Source organism: Lagenorhynchus albirostris, chromosome X, assembly GCF_949774975.1.
Source record: "Lagenorhynchus albirostris chromosome X, mLagAlb1.1, whole genome shotgun sequence".
NCBI lineage: Eukaryota > Metazoa > Chordata > Mammalia > Artiodactyla > Delphinidae > Lagenorhynchus > Lagenorhynchus albirostris.
The window spans coordinates 4,658,310-4,676,255 of NC_083116.1; the positions used below are offsets into that span (position 1 = coordinate 4,658,310).

At 44.8% G+C, this 17,946-nt stretch overlaps 1 long non-coding RNA gene across 2 annotated transcripts in view; it reads right to left on the minus strand.

Moving 5' to 3' along the window:
* Positions 1-17,946, minus strand: part of LOC132514086 (uncharacterized) — a 148,221-nt gene that overhangs the window by 90,865 nt on the left and 39,410 nt on the right. For both annotated transcript variants that reach the window (XR_009538615.1, XR_009538614.1), the window contains 2 exons: positions 10,363-10,410; positions 8,763-8,956 (listed from right to left, as the gene is read on the minus strand). This is a non-coding gene — a long non-coding RNA (uncharacterized LOC132514086). The remainder of the gene's footprint in view (positions 1-8,762; positions 8,957-10,362; positions 10,411-17,946) is intronic.

Sequence of the window (17,946 nt, forward strand, 5' to 3'; positions counted from 1 at the left end):
GCGTGGACAGACAGTGTTTAAGGACTGGAAGTGACAAATGCAGTCAAATGTTCGTTATCCAAGAGCAGATTCTCTGTGGGTCGCTTTGCCTTCAACCTTATGGGTAGTGCCACTTCTGATGAGTACCTTCCCCACATAATTAAGGCTCTGCTGCCATTTCAATATCTTCTTTACTTTGTATTCGGAAATGTCCTTTGAAATCCACACACTTAATGACTCCTATGTTGTAAAGGAAGTCTTAGAGAGCAATGCTTATCTCATTCTAAGAGACCTAACAGATGAGGAGCATATATTCAAATGTAAGCACAAGGGGGCTTCCCTGGTGGCGCAGTGGTTGAGAACTTGCCTGCCAATGCAGGGGACACGGGTTCGAACCCTGGTCTGGGAAGATCCCACATGCCGCGGAGCAACTAGGCCCGTGAGCCACAACTGCTGAGCCTGCGCGTCTGGAGCCTGTGCTCCACAACAAGAGAGGCCGCGATAGTGAGAGGCCCGCGCACCGCGATGAAGAGTGGCCCCCGCTCGCCGCAACTAGAGAAAGCCCTCGCACAGAAACAAAGACCCAACACAGCCAAAAATAATAAATAAATAAATAATTTTTTAAAAAAATGTAAGCACAAAAGCGCAATCACCAAATAATAGGGACTGCATATTAAAATGGCCACTATGTGCCAAGACTTTCCATGGAGCATTCTAATGCTTACAACAGCAATAAAGGTTCCAGCGACAGTTGTTGATGAGGGCCACATGCTGTGCTGGACACTCTGAAATATATACTTTCTGACAGCAAACACTACATAGCACGTACTGCCTGCCAGGCCCTGTTCTAAGTCCTCCATGTATACTAATTTCTTCAATACACACACCAACTCCACACGGGAGGAGCTATGCTTAACCTTGTGCTACAGATGAGGAAACCAAGGCACAGAAAGTTTAAGTAACTTGACCAAGGTCACAGAGGTTAATAAATAACAGAGCTAGGAACCAAATCCAGAAAGTCTAATTCATACAACCCTTTGAGGAAGATAATGTCCTATGCCCATAGGGAGGCTTTCAGCTGTCCATTAACTGACAAATTAACCTCAAAACTCCACTGGCTTAACATGACAACAGTTCGTTCTCACTAATGCTACATGTTCATTGCAAGTTGATGAGGCTCTATGCTCTTCATGGTCACTTAGGGACTCTGACTGATGAAGGCTCTACCACGAGTAGTGCCGCCAGCTGCCACAGCAGGGAGAAGAGAGCACACAGAGATGGCACACGTGCTCTTCTCTGCTTCAGCCGAGAAGTGACACAGGCCGTTTTCCCTCATGGTCATTAAGTATGTGGATTTCAAAGGACATTTCTGAATACAAGGTAAAGAAGATATTGAAATGGTAGCAAGGCCTTAATTAAGCAGGGAAGGTACTTACACAGTCCCACCTAACTACAAGAGGACTTGGAAGTTAGTCTTTCACACTCCCAGAAGGGAAGAAACAGATGTTAGTAAACACTAGTAGTGTCCACCACAAGCTGCAAGTATCACAACACCCAACTAAAAGTTCCACTCCATACCTTATGGAAACCAGCATTCTTGTAACAGAGAAGAAGAAAATGGCTATTGGACAGGTAACCAACAGTGTTCATCATACACCCTCATCTTAAGATGAAGAACCCAAGACTTAGAGACGTTTAGTAATGTACACAAGGTCATTCAACAAGGAAGTAACAGTCTGAATTTGAACCCTGGTTTGACTCCAAAAGTCTGTATTGTTTTTACTCCAGCAAACTGCCTCACAAAGGAAGAAAGAAAATGTTTCGTGATCATCTACCACTCAGGGTTATCCACAGTGGTCCACAAAGTCAGGAGAGAGAACTGGAGCTCATGCTGGCTATGGACCACCACTGCATCATACAGAAGTGCAGATGTCAGCACTGGAAGGGGCTCTCAGGCAAGAGACCAGACCACCTTTCACCACATCAGCACTTTTTCACACACAGAAACTGTGACCCATCAGGTAAAGTACTCTGTCCAAAAGTACCTGGACTATAATGAGATAGCTCTATTATAGCATTTGTGTCAGCCAGGGTCCTGGCAGCAACCAGAGGACACATTCACAAAGTATAACTGAAGGTGTGGGTGGGGTAAAGGGGACCAGGGGATTGGGCAGCAGGCCCGAACCAGCAGCAGGGAAAAGCTGTTACCATCCTAGTCCTGAAGTGGGAAGGAGAACAGTCTGGTAAAAACTGAGGCTGTTGGAAAGGGACAACCCAACAGAAGGTGTGGCACAAAATAGAGGAACACCATCATTGCCAAATGTGACCTGGCAGAGAGGGAGCTGGAGAAATAAATATCCAGACCTCTCTTTCCTCCCAACTCTCTAATCCTCCTCCCTCCCCCACTGATACCTCCCATTGGCCAAATCCACTGGAAGCCAAGGGTCAAGGAAGCCTGGGTGATACAGTCCATAGAAGTCTATCTCCAGGGGCCCAGAGCAGGGGAGAAAGGGTAAAAAGGGGATCTGAAGTGTTAAACTGAGACTATACATTATAGCAAATTTCTTTTTATTTATCGATTCATTTGTTTACTTATTTACCATGTTCAGTGTCAGAAAGTGCTAAATACATTTAAATCCCCATCAAAATTCAAGTCTGTCTTTGAAATCTGGTAGTGAAAGCATGTCACCTATCCAAGTATAATGCTATTTTTATTTAGAAGATCAAGGGTATATTTTAAGGCCATGTTTAGTTCAGCATGAGGTAAAGAAAACTACATTTTAACCACAGCTTGACTTCTCGTTAAACATGGCAGATTGACCACATGTGATTATCTCTCTCTCTCTCTCTCTCTCTGTCGAAGCCCCATTAAAACAACAGTAAAGAAATTAAAACAAAACAATGAGAGAGAGAGAAAAGAGAAGAGAGAGAAGTGTACAAGTCCACACAAACTAAGAAAATAGGAAAGGAGACCTTAGTGGATGAGAGCTGTCAACACATTTTTTGAAGATGGGAAGTCAGTGGAGGAGTGTGTGTCAATTTAGAAGAGTGAAGGAAATGCCAAAGAAAAGTGAGCCAGTTAGCCCCAAGAGAATTCTGGGAAGGCTTAGGACTTAAAAATACCAGGTACCACAGACGTTAGGGGGTAAGATACAGGAAAACAGGAATTGAAAGTATGTACGTGGAGGAGTAGGTTCCCACATTTCCTTCATCCCATGCAGCTAGCCAGGCAACCGTTCCATCCACCCTTTCTGTGCCCAGGAAACAAAAGCTGTAGTCTCTGAAGACACTGGATCAGACACACTCGGGGCACTAGGAACACTGGGTATAGTAGAGGGTGGGATGAGGCACATGACAGAAAATGGAGGGATCAAGTGAAAGTCTATATATGGAATGGCAGGAACCCAGCCAGCCTACCCCCAATCCCAAAATATGTGCAGGCAGGCTAAGGGATTCTATCCTTGAATAAGTAAAGGTCACTAGAGGAAATTCCCCTGTATACTGACATTTGGATGTCCTCCCACAAAAAGGCAGTCGCTGCCCAATCACTCTACAGTGAAGCCACTAGTTGGCAAGCTCTGCCTTTCCATCCAACGCTTCCACTCAGCTTTTGAGGGCTCAACTCTTAAACACGAATTGACAGCCAAGGATCACAAGACATTTAGGGAGAGCCTCTAAAATGAGAGAATAGAAGAAAAGTTTATATGTATTTATATATATTTATATATATAAATGTGTATTTTTATGTATTTCATATATATATATATACACAAACCATGAAAGGACGCTATGAGAAAGATAGAAAACAAGGCATTGATGGATATTGAAAATATGATAATCAAAATGAAAAAAAGAGTAGGAAGATTAAAATAGGGAAATCTCTCCAAAAGTAGAACATAATAAAGACCAAGAGAGTAAAAGATAAGAAAAGTAGAGGAATAATCACGGAGGTCTAACATTCAAATAATTGAAATTTCAGAAAGAAGAAAGAGGGAAGAAAATTATTAAAGTAATAATACAGGAAAATTTCTCAGATACTAAGGACGTGAATTTCCACATTGAAAGGGCAAAAGGAAGGGCCAGAAAAGATGAATGCATAAAGATCTACACCAATTCACATCATCATAAAATTTCTGAATAATATGGGTTAAAAGAAAATCCTAAAAGCTTCTAGAGCTGTATAAGAAAAAAAAAATCCTATACAGAAGATTAGGAGACAGACTGGCAGCAGACTTTTAAGTAACAACATTGAAAACTAGGAGACAATATCTTTAAAATTCTGGGAGAAAAAAATCAACCTATAATTTTATATGTAGCTAAACTATCTACTTCATATGATGAGTTATATAATTTTGCCTTTAGGAGAGTTGCATTTCCATGCTCATTGACACCTGGCTTGGCCATAAGATTTGCTTTGGCCAATGAAATGTGAACAGAAGTGACATGTGCCAATTCTGAGCAGCAGCACTGAGAGTCATCACTGGTTTTGTCAGTGCTCCTTTTCTTTTGCTGTGAGAACTGCTTTTCCCAGAAAGAGGTTTCTTCCTCAGCCTGGGTCCAAGAATGAAAAATACCAAGAGAGAGCTGTGGCTGACCCATGAAGAACAGAAGACATGAGTAAGAAAGAACTTGTTGTGTAAACCATTGAGGTTTTAGAATAATTTACCACCACAGCATAACCATTAGTCAGTAAAAAGCTGACTAATACACTTCCCATACGCCTTTACTTAGGAATCTACTAGAGCATGTGCCTCAACAGAACAAGTGAGTAAACCAAAACAGAGGGAGACTTTGGACCCAGAAAACTAGGACTCTAACACATGAAACTGGTGACAGAAAGTCCTAGGATGATACCTGTGCAGCAAGCCTAGAGAGCAACTAGCCCAGACTGAAGCAGGAGGCTGGAACACTCCAGGAAAAAATAAAATTGATATAGTATCTGATAGTTTTTAGTATTTAGAAAATAATACTGAGAACTATTTGACAAATCTGATGGATGTTGTAGAGAAACTAAGGAATAAATACAAAGAAAACCAGGCAAATACAAATTAAACAATTATTGACCCTAGGGAAAATAAAATATTATTTAAAAAAGGACATGTAAGCTTAATGCATTGGCTTACCAGTGGCCAATATTTACAAAGCTATAATAATATAAACATTGAATACCGATTTTGAAGAAATATGCAATTTACTTATATTAGGGCAAGAGGGGAGGGAAGATGGAGGGATTCTGTTCACAAATATTCCAGGGCATCTCCTTCCAGGCATGTGGTAGGACTGCCCTTTTCTGGCCTTCTTTAAAATTAACTGTGGTCCTATGGTTTCCTTCAATCAATAAAACATGAGGGAAACTGCCTTGTGACATAACTGGGCAGAAGCTTTGAGAGCCAGGATGTATTCACCCTGTTATTTGCAGAGATCATGGAATCAGGTGTTGTGATGGGGACTCCATCAGCCTAGAGGACCAGCGTAAGCCAGAGGTTCCCTAACCACCTAGGGTGAACATGTAGCAGGAGCAAGAAATAAACTTTTGTTGTATCAAGCCACCAGTAATTAGGAGCGGTTTGTTTGCAGCATACACTAGCCAAGCATGACTACGAGACAGCTAGAGTCTCATCTACCATTACAGGAAGTCAACAAGCAACATCTAAAATAATGAACCAAGGAATAGCAGTAAAAACATGTAAAATATGAAGGTAAATACCACAGGCAATAACTAAAATGGTTAAAAGGTGGTTGCTCCAAAGGAGCAGGCTTAAGAGGGAGCAGTGCTGGCCTGTTTTTGTTGTCTGTGTTGTTACAAGCCTGATGTTTTAAAAGAATATTTGTACTATTACCTTGATAAAAATAATTTTAAACCATTCTATATGTGCACACTCTAGTGGGGATCCAGTATAAGGAACAAGATGCTGGTAGCAGCAGGGTTGTATGTGAATTTCCTCTCCAGTGCTTAGAATTCCTAACGAAGAAAAGAGGGTCTAGCCTACATTGTTTTTAATAGAGAAACTCAATTACCATGAGACCTTTAAGACAGGTCCCTCTAGATTGAACACTGACTCCAGATATTTGTAGGACTTTTATCTCCAGGATCATAATTCCAAAAGAAGCAATGATAAAAACAGTAGATATGGATGAATGAAGAGTTTTGATTCTAAGTAATCAGGGATACTTAGAATAAGTCGTCAGAAGGACTTGGAGATTGTATTATAAAATCCTCATGAAAGTACATGTTTCTCCAAGGGCTGAGGAGAAAAGGGCTCCCTAGGAGCATCTCTGTCACAATAGGACAGCTGCCCAAGTGGACCCTGATACCTCGTTCTAGAGATATTTCTTCCTCAGAGAGTTTCTCTGCTCACGTTTAGAGGAATTTGTACTGTGCTTCTGTAAAGGAGCAATACCTCTTACACTCCCATAGTGAATAAGGCAGAGCAGCCTAGGAAAGACCTGTGCATCTCACAGCAAAGTAACACAGAGATGAAGCAAGATGAATGATGGCTTATGGTGAAGCCCATTTCATCACCCAGAAGAGTCAGGAGACTCACCCAAAATACCCAACTCATCCAAAACATCAGGAGAGAGAAGCCTCTAGTGAAAGCTGTGTTTCTGTGTGTACTGCCACATCAATCCAACCATACTGCCTGTTATAACACGGCACCCATTTGGAAGATGGTGTGTTGGGAACAGGGATAGTACTTGTAGCTTTGGACCACAGAGTAAGTTATATATGCCTGGATCAGGGTGCACTGTCAACAACAGCTCCCATCATATGCCCAATGCATTCCTAAATGGCTCCATCTTTGGCTGCTCTTGCAAGCCTAGTCATTTGATCATGTCATGGCTGCTTGTGAACTGGAATCACATAAATGAACCAAATTGGTCCTTTATATCTGAATTGGATGTGAGGTGTTCACACTGACTTTTAAATATGGACTTCCATATGTTCTGGGACATGAAAAGATGATAATGAAATCAAACTATAAATTTCTGACTGGGGAGTAGGTGCAGCTCTACTATCCTTCCTTCCCAATCCTTCTTCCAAGACCAAATCTTCTCTCCCCTCCCTAAACTAAAGACACATCACATGCATCTCTGACTGATGCAGAGCTGCAGCTCCAAGCCATACTGGATGCTCTAACCTCTGACTCACATGGTCCCTAGGGCCTAGGACCAGTTTTTCAGCGTTAATAGCTTTCTCTTCCACCTCCTGCTAAACTAAACAAAAGTTCTAAGAATGTCGACCAAATTGTCACTTTGATCCAACATCTTGAGTTCAAGGGATTCTAACATGTTCTGAACGCTAAAAATCTCAACTCTTCAAAATCTGACCCAAATCTACCTTACCTTCCAGTCTTTTCTCCAGTAGCTTCCTGCAACATCCACACCTCATTCCACTATGCTAGATTACTTGTGGCTCGGCGAACAACCCATGTATTTCCCTGCTGTCAACCTCTGCTCATGCCAGCGCCTTGACCAGGAATTTTCTACCCCACTCAGAGTGCTACAGCCATTTGTTGATGTATGTTTTTCTCTCCCACTAGACTATGAGACAACCTGAGAGTAGGGACTGCGCCCTTCTCATCTGTGCATTCCTGGCACCCAGCATAGCACGCAGCCCATAAGAGGTACTCGATAAATATGTGTTAAACAAATCTTAAAAGGCACCACAAACCATTCGCTGATTTCTTAAAGTAACAAATGTACCAACTGAAGCATACTACTCCACATGATGCTTCAGAACAGCCGATATCAAGGCTTACATAGCTAAAGAGCCTAAACAAACTAACAAACAAACAGTGATCTCAGATCTCAAGAGAAAAAAAAAAAAGGAAAACCTCACTTCTCAAAATACTACTTCAGTGTGGCCAGAAGACGGGAGGAGCCTCATGGAAGCCTTTCAACTCCAAAAAAAAAAAAAAACAGGTGCAGTGTATGTTCCTGGGCCCTCCGTGTGCTCTGAGCTTGCAGCAAATGACTACTCCAGATAGGATTCTGTTTCTCACCTGGGCACTGAGAAATCAGAAGTCTGGCAGGAGAACAGAGCCACAGTTTTCTTAGTTAATAGATCTCTGATGCTCATGGTGTTGAAACAAATGCAGAACAAGAGGAAACAAAACATCCCCTCTCGCCTCAACACAAAAGAGCTGCCCAGAGGTCCAGGTGGTCCATGACAACAGCGAAGGTTAGTCCAGGAGCCACAACTAAAAGACCAAACACCAACATTCACTACATGCGCGAGGCAGAAATGCTACAACGGTTCCCTCTTAACCCCATGAACTGGTTTGAGGGCTTAAGCACAATGCATGTCATTAAGGACTTTTAAAGTAGATATGCTGTGGATAATCTGCATATGATGGAGATCTGGTTACTGTATAGAGCAAATGCCACCCGATTTCAGACGTCACCAAAAAGTTTGCTAACATGTACATGTAGCATAATTTTTAACCAAAAACCTGGAGTTCTGAAAGAAAAATGACACCTCCAAGCCTATATGGAAAGCGGCGGGAGGCAGGGGTAGAAAAAGACAGTACAGGAGAGAGGGGCAGCGTGTTGGTAGCAGTCGACAACGGTTTGTGTAATTGAACTTGTCTGGCCTTCCTAAAGACCTTGACGTAAACCCAGGCACCAGCTGACAGAAGCAGTAGCAATTTGAGTCCATTTGCCAGAAATTCTATGGGCAAAGCAAAAACATCACCTTTGGGCTGTAAAGAGGGACTTGGGCACAGTCGCTATTAAGAAAACAAAAAAGAGAAAATTATTTTTAAAAAGCTACATGACAGTACCTCTTTAATGATCATAATGTCCTCTGATGAAGGTGGAAGGTATTTGGAAAATAATCAATAACCTTCCCTAATAGTTTTTTCGGGGGGAAATGGTGGTCATCCTTTCGTTGCCTTCTCTTCAGCCATGCACCAGTGACACACGGCAGTTTCAAATTCCTCCCAATGACAAGGCACCCTGGAGAGTCTATTTCACGCTGGACCACAGAGGAAAGAGAAAGTTGTCAAAAAGCTAGGGCAGCCAGATTTTTCTAATAAATCTGGACAGTTAGCTGTTTGGTATCGCATAGCATTTTATTTCATAGGAGGCTGGCAGATCCCCCTGTGGCTTCTTCGGTTAATGCTTCCTGGAGAGAAGAGGCAAGAACTGTGAGTGGGTTCACCCCAAGTGAACTGTGAGATGCCCAGAGTGTCCCATGGATGTATAACCGGACTATGGGATAAGATAGACTACTGCCCATATTTTGCAGCAAAGCTTTTATAGCAATAGTGGGGACTGCAAAGATTTCAATGCCAGGAGAGCAGGAAAAGGACAAGCACAGGTCAAATGGAGGCAGAACTTGGAGAGCCACAGAGTTGTCCCCAAGGGGGCTGACCGGCCCTCCAAGTTACAAAGATCAGAAAACTACGACAAATGCAAGCTAGCTATTTCAGATGGCAATCCGGTTAGGAAAGACTGGGCAGCAGTGGCAGTACTAGGCATCAGGCAGGTAGAAACACTGTGTTCCCACAAGAGTTTACTTGAACTGGACCCTAGCTGGCAGCCAGGTAGCGAGACAGAGCCCAGCACCCCAGAAAAAGGCCTAGCAAAGCCTAGGAGGGATGTCAGAGCCCCAACGAAGCAGGACAGCCTTCAGTGGGTTCCGGGAGCTTGTCCCAGCTTCACCCACACCCTAATGTAAAAAGGGTGACTGCAGGGCTTCCCTGGTGGCGCAGGGGTCGAGAGCCTGCCTGCCAATGCAGGAGACACGGGTTCGTGCCCTGGTCCGGGAAGATCCCACATGCCGCGGAGCGGCTGGGCCCGTGAGCCATGGCCGCTGACCCTGCGCGTCCGGAGCCTGTGCCCCGCAACGGGAGAGGCCACAACAGTGAGAGGCCCGTGTAACGCAAAAAAAAAAAAAAAAAAAGGGTGACTGCAGACTAATTAGCGCCCACGGGCCTCAGGGGCTCTTCCCAGGGGCACTTAGTACTGAGTCATCAGACTACTTCCAGATGTTATCTACTGAGCAGCAGCGGGGGGTGGGGTGGATTACTACTCGCCTGCCAAGGTCAGTCCTTAATGCTTCAGGCACTGAACGTCACTGAGTCTTCCGGCTGAGACCTTTAGCACCTATCCGTGATCGGGGGGCCGGGGCAACTAGAGTCTGACAATCAGATGGCAGGTCTGGAATGCAAGGTCTATTTCACCCCTGTGCTCTGCCAAGGTCATCAATCCACTGTGCAGGGCATCCAGTGCCATGTAAGGGAATGGAATTCAGCCTTTGATTCAGCAATCCAAGGCACTAGCTCGCATTATATCAATGTCTAAGTGATACCAGTAGATAAAAATCTAGCATTAGCATTTCAGTGTCAGTGGCCTCAGAGAGAGCTTCAACATACGTACCAGATGGATTCACTCTTTTAGATTTAGTTCCCTTCTCTCGGCAAACTCCTGCAACAGCAAAGGAATAATTACTGCTCAGTGGAATACTGTACAGCGCTAGCCAACAAATAAAGTGACATCAATTTAAACCAGTAAATATGAATATTTGGAAGGGAAAAGAATTCTCTTTCCAGAGCAATTATTTGTCTTTTCAGAAATGTTTGCCAATACAAAACCCTCCTCCCCCGCCTGTGGAACTGCAAAGACAAGAACCACAGCAGGGCATCTTCACCACTGGAAGGGGCTGGAAGGCATTGGGCAGAGGGGCAGAGATGGCTTTGTACGGAGCCTTGTGCATTGCTAAGGGGAACACAACTTAAATCTAAAACTCATATGCAATGGAAAGCACACTCACAAAGGAAAGATAGCAAATGGTAGGGTGACCACCATTTTTGTTTGTTTTGTTTTTGCGGTACGCGGGCCTCTCACTGCTGTGGCCTCTCCCGTTGCGGAGCACAGGCTCCGGACGCGCAGGCTCAGCGGCCATGGCTCACGGGCCCAGCCGCTCCGCGGCATGTGGGATCTTCCCGGCGGACCAGGGCACGAACCCGCGTCCCCTGCATCGGCAGGCGGACTCCCAGCCACTGCGCCACCAGGGAAGCCCCCAGGATGACCATCATTTTTTTCACGTGGACTCCACTTGACAGACAAAAGATCATTTTCGCGTTCATTATCTCACTAGAGGCACCCAACATCTCTGCAAGGCAGGCAGGGAAAGGACTGTTAGACCCATTTTACAGATGAAGAAGCTGAGATGTGATAGCGATTTAATGGACTTCATTCAGACCTGCTTCTGTCCCACAACCGTGGCATCACCTAGGTGGCAGTGGATACAAAATGGCATCCTCATCCCTCCACTGGCCACCTCACCCCAACCACACCAGCTACTGCTCTTAATTCACTGAGGAAACTGCCTGCATCCTAGGTGTGGAGGCAGCTGTTCAAAGCTCTTTACACCCACATCCAACTGGCTCCCACTAGAGGCCGACAGCTGGTCTAATTGAATTGTCATTAGGCACTAGAGGCAGCACCTCCATGGTTTACCTTCGACAGAGAAGTCAACAGATGTATCTCCCTAGCTACTCAAGAGTGTGCTTGGAACAGTTCGCTTTGATTCCCTTTTAAAGCAATAATGGCCCCACCACTACTACTCCGCCACACCACAAAGAGCCAGCAAGGCTCGGCAGCGGCTCAGTACCCTGAGGACTCATGAACCGCTCCCACCCTACCCCCATCCACATGGACATTTAGGAAAACCTCCAACAGCATCGCTCTTACACTGGGGCAACAAGGTCCCCGCCCGAGACCTCACACTTTACAGGGCCTTGCTCTGGCCCCACTCCAGCCTCACCACTGCCCATAGAGCAAGGAATCTATGGGGCCAAGGGGACTTGCCCACCCAACGTCTATGCTTCCCTCTTCTATGCCACTCGCAAACTACCCAAGACCTTGAAATTCCCTGCCCATGTGCCCCAAGCCTGTGTTCATGGCCTGGCAATCCTCTGCCCTAGTTTTGCTTTCCTGAGGATGGACCAAACCACAGATGGACACAACCCTAGGCCTGAGTGGTGAACGACGGGTGTCCACTGAGCAGCTGTTACCCTTCTACCCGGTGATGATGAAGCTTGACCATGTGGGCTACAACAGTACCTCTCAAACTTTAATGTGCTTGTGAATCATCTGGGATCTTATTAAAGTCCACACCTTGGTTAAGTAGGCCTAGAGTAGGCCCTGAGAGTTGACAGTTCCAATGAGTGTTTGGGTAATGCTGATGCTCTGGGCTGGGGTCCACAATTTGAGGAGCAAGGTTGGTGTCTATAGGCTTGTGTGGAGGGCCCCTCAGGGTAAGGGACAGAGCCAAGAGCTTGGAGAGAAAGGGGAGTTTGCAGTGAGCCTGTATTTTGCGCCCTTGCCCCAGGCCCACCAAAGTTAGGGGTGGCCTTGCCTTTCATCATGTCAAGAAGTATCAAGAGTATGTCAACATCTCTGAGCACCAAAGGAAAACAGTGAAGTGAGACATACCATTTGTCCCTCCTCCAAAGCCCCTACATCCTTCCCACCATCCCCTCCCATGCCAGAAACTGGGAGGCCATCTCCTGGGACCTGTCACAGTGAACACATTCCATCAATTTTCAATATCAACCTCCCCCTTCCATGGATGGCCACGTCGTGTTTTACTATGCCACCATAATGTCTGGCTCTCAGAAGTCCGACCTTCCACTTTGCTTACCAGTGGTCGGTGTCAAAGACTGAAGATGTGGAATTCAAGTAAGCTGGAAAAAAAATACTAGACTCTTAAAGACAACACATCTTCTACCAAGCAGTCCCACGTACTCCCTGGCCTGAGAGGAAGGGCAGGACCCTTTAGGTAGACCGGACCCATCCACACTAACACGTAGCCAAGACATCATAAAACCCCAGCCTCAGGCACTGGTCCACCAGCAAGTTACAGACAATCTATACTCACATTACTGCACCCACATGAGCAAGCCTGGAGTTTTTCCTGTCCTTTATCATTGTAAAGAGATAGGTAAAAACAAAAATAAACACAAAACCACAGAAATATTGTTTAATTGGAATACGCAAATGGGGGAGCAAACCACCAATGCATTCCTGAGGCAGTTTTCAAAACTTCTTCAACGCGAAGTCACTCCAATCCAAGGGTAGCGGTAGCCCGTACAAAACAGATGAAAACAAAACTTCATATGGAGTATGAAATGGGGATGGGCAGCCCAGAGCCCTGTTTACTTGGGACCCATTGACTGATACACATGGAGGCACCCAGGGCAGCTCCTAGAAACCTCTAGTGCTCCCAAGTGCTCCCTTTGGAAATGATCACTGAAGCGTAAGTCACTTTATTAAGACCAGATCAGACTTTCTAATCTCACCGATTAGCACTCAGGCACAAGAGAAGCAAAAAAAAAAAAAAAAAAGTTCAGATGCAAAAGTTACAGCACAGTACAGTGGTCCGGGGAGTGGATCACAGAGCTGCGGAATGTTTTGATAACACATCCAAATGAAGCCTCATGCTCACTTGAGGAATACAGAGAGCTGGGTTTGAGTCCTAATTCTGCAGTTAAATCACTTTGTGACCTTAAATAAGGCCCTTCCCTTCTCTGAGCCTCAAGACATAGGACGCAGATGGCCTTTGTCCAGCTCTGACACTCTGGGATTTTATGATTATTTCAGCATTCCATATTTAAGTGAAGATTCACGGTCATATCGTCCATCACAGACAGATGCTAGCAGAAGATAAAGGAAGCCTCTATGGTGTTCTGCTGGTACAGCTCTGTGCTTTCGTTCAGAAGCTCAAAGCATTTTAATAGCTTATTCTGTTGGAACCATAGCAGAAAAACAAAAAGGAAATTAATCTTGAAGAAATCATATATCTGCAATCTTTTACTATCTCTTAGTAAGGCTCCAGCTACTTCTGCACGTTGCCAGTCCTTCCTGAATTCTGGAAAGAGGGACAGAAGATAGTGTTTGAGTCTTTGCAGGGACGGAGGTGGTCTTTAGGGTATAAGACCAGGGAGGCAGCGAGCCCATCAGGAAGCATTTGCAGGAGTCTAAATAAGCGATAGAGAGGACCCGAACCAAAAAGTCACGTCAATGGAGGTGGAAAGGACAGGACAGGTCCAAGTGGCATTCAGGAGGATACACTCACAGGACTGGGGGCTGGGGTTGAGGAGAGAGAGGGAGAATGAATGCCAAGCATTTTACTTGGGTGATGACACGCATGACAGTGCCATTATCCAAGCTACGACGCTGAGAAGGAAAAAGAGATTTGAGACGCAAGCTGATGAGTTAAAGGTTGGAACGTTGACTGTGAAATGTCTGTGGGTCATCAGGTGGAAACGTCCAGTATGCCCGTGAGTATACTGTTGTAAAGTCCTACAGGTCTCCGCAGGACCGAACGCAACCACGAGATTGTTCTGGAAGTCCTCAGCATACGGGGTCCCTGCCTCCTTGTAATTTTGCCACATTGTCTCGTTTATTCAGTAAACCGTTTAGAGTCCCCTCCCCCAAATGTCCGGAGTCCCTCCTTACTTCGCTAGGCAAGGGGACATATGGGTGAACAAAAACAGACGTGCTCTCTGCTCTCATCTAGCTTGTAGTCTCGCAGGAGAGACAATTAACAAGAAAAAATATATAGGTATCATTTTAAGTTATGATAAATATTATGAAGGAAACAAATGGGTACAGTGATCAAGAGTACCAGAGGGAAGAGGGGGGACCTCTCGAGAAGGCCTTTAAACCAACACTTGAAGGACATTCCTGGCCAAGGTAATAGCACATGCCAAGACCTAGAAGCAGCAAGAATTTAGTCACAAAGCTAGGACACCCCTAGCTTGGGTTCTGTGCTGTGCTCATAAAATTATAGCAAAGCCAAAGCACTTGATGCCTGTGACATGGTGGTTAACGATTTTATGTTGTCACTGATGGGACTGGCTGGATACAGATGGTTACATTAGTCAGATGTAATATTAACTTAAACAAAACTTTAAATAAAATTGCCACGGAACTCTGCATTCCATTACTAATAGCTCTGATTGCCTCAAATCATGCCAGAATGTGGAAGTCGCGCTCTGGGCAAAGTCACCATTCTGTACGATTTCAGTCAAACGCTGTCATTGAGGAAGCAACACTTAAAATAACGTTCCTTTTAATGATTGAATAGAGGGTTGGCACAAACTACAGAACAGAAAAAAAAAAAGATTCGATATAGCCACTGGGGAAGGGATAAGTAGGTTGTGTTTTGCAATTCCTTCCTGGTGGGTTTACAATTATTCCACAGCATGACAGCTAAAATGCCTAAGAAATCGCTTACCTGAACCTCAGTAATAATTAGTTTTCTATCCTTTGTATGTTCACCGTGAGTTCTGTTGACCTCGCCATATGGAAAGTCTGAGTTTACCCATTTACAGTTCAAGTATTCATTCCTTGCAGGCAAGCAAAAGTCTGCTGGGGGGTGAACAGTGCCTGGCCAGCAGTGTGTGTTTTAACTAGGATGTTTAAGATGCATCAGTTGAATAACTAATGTATAAATCTTAGCTGGCTGGGTAAGAAAATGAAAACAAGCTTTATTGGGTATAGACACAGATTTAGCTCAAGTCTTTTTGCTTTTAAGATGAGACGTCAAAAAAGGCAAAAGACAGACTCCTCTTTGTAGCGCAATTAAAAGGGAAACGAATTGTGTTAATGTGTTTTGCTTGTGATTTGGCTGAAAACCGCGGTGCTTCAGTATCACAATTTAGGTGCGGACCAGCAGCCAGTGAAGAACTCACCGGTGCTGTCAACTACTCGCCATTCCCTCGTTTGTAAAACCATTCAGGAATGTGTGGTCTGCCTGCAGCAAGCTATAACTAAAGCTATTCTTTGTAATTAAGGGCTATTTTTAAATTTACATTTTAAAGTCCACTGGCAGCCCTTATGTCTTTTGTCTCACGAGGGTGGAACCGACAGGGTGGGCCGTTCAGAAAAGCCCTCAATCTAACCCCAGCCCTCAGCAAAGGAGCCATGTGTGATTCTGGCAAAGGACTAAAGGGCTCCAGCTTGCTGGTGGTGTTTGCGTCACTAGGGGGCTATCAGCCCCATCGGAGTCCCTGGAACACAGCGGCCCTCTGCTGTAACACAGTACATAAGCTATTGCATCTGCAGAACTCTGTGCAGCTTGCTTTGTGCTATTTCCACAAATGCTAAATAGCCCAACAGAACACAGACTTTCTTCAACACTCCTGGCTCCGGCAAACAAGCTGGGGAAAGGATTTGACTATATAGAGTTCAATTTTGACTCTTGGGGTTTCCAGAGGTTCAGCTCAAATGTAGTGCTGAGGGTGTGTTTCTTTCCCTCAAGTCAAACAAGCTGAATGCCGAAGGCCACAGAATTGTCTTCCGTGCTTCAGAACTCACAAGTGACGGATGAGCTGTACGTCTCTACCTCCTCGAGCCTCACTTTATACACAGGGAAACTGAGGCTCTGAAAGATTAGATGACTCGCCTAAGGTTTCCTGGCCAGTTAGTGGCAGAGGACTGGCTAAAACCTGAGTTTTGTCCTCTCCCGGCGGGCCTCTTTCCAACACACTTCATCACCCGCTAAAGCCAGCCCGCTAGAAAATGTCCAGGCAGTGTGTCACGTGGAGTAATTTACTGGTATAGAGGGCTATCTGTGAGGGGTAAGCGAATGTAAACTCTAAAGCTCTTACAGAACAGCCTGGTTATTGAGCTGCCCAGCTTCCATCTGTGGTCAGGCCAAAGCTTAACGCCTTGCTGGGTCACCATGGCCCAAGCAGGGTTTGACTGGCTTAGACTTGAACTATGCTCCACCGTTCCTCATATCTGTTACCCCTAACTCTGACCCATCTTCTTGCGGCTTGGCTTGTGACCTAATACTGCCTTCCCCCCAACTTCCATCCCACCATATTCCGTTCCTCAGTCTTCCACCCCTACTGCTGCCCCACCTGGCCCTATAAGGATTTGAAGTCCAGGCCATCGTAGACAGAGTCCTCCCTCCCTCTTGGCCCACCAGTCCCCATGGATGAGCAGTGGGGGCAGGGAGTGAGGTGGCGGAGGCAAGGGTTATTTGAACACTCGCTTTTTCAAAAGATCAGCTAGAAGCTTCTCTCCACCACCCCTTGGCATAGCTACAGGGCAACGAAAAAGGATAATCGAAAGCTGACCCAGGGCCTTGCAAAGGTCATGAAGGCCCTGCCGAATGAAAAGATGAAATTAGGATCCACCCACAATTAGGACTGAATGCATTTTCTTACATTCCTGGCTTTTTAAAACTGTTCACCTCTATATGGTTTATAGTAGCATTTTCCTAGCTAGAATATTTGCTAGGTATGAAATGACTATTATTTGGGACAATTGTTTTGGTGATGTTTTTAAAAGAGCCAGGAAGTCACCTAAACTATCAGAAAGATAACTCCTCATCAAACAGCTTGGGTGGAGACCTTTCATTTAGAGCAATAATCGCTGTGTAGAGAAAGTTAGCAAGAAAATTCGGCCTCATTAGCAAATGTGCGTTACACTAGTGACTGGCAATAAAATAAATACATAAAACTATAATTCAATTCAAACTACTACTAAACTTGTGATAATCTAATCATGGGTTGGCATATTTTACCTTTCCTCTATCTATTAAAAAAAACAGCAGCAATGGGTTTCTGAGTAAATTAGGAGTATAAACATGAGCTCTTAGGGGATGTTTAACCCGGTTCAGAGAACAACTTGTTTCCAAGCTCTCTGACAACATTCATTTGCATAGAAATAATTAGTGTGCTGATTTCAAATGATCTTTACCTATTCATTGGAACATACTCCATCATGACCTCTACTTGGCAATATTTGGCTTGCTGTTTATAATATCATTTCTGCTTGCAAGTAATAAAGATCAATCATTTTAAAGGAACGTCTAATTCGGAATTGTCTCGACATCAGAATGCCCACCCCTCCCCCCTCCTCCCTCCACCCCTCGCCCGCCCTGTCTATGTTAGGGAGGCTCAGCTACACTACACAGACACACTTCAGCGTCCACCAAACACT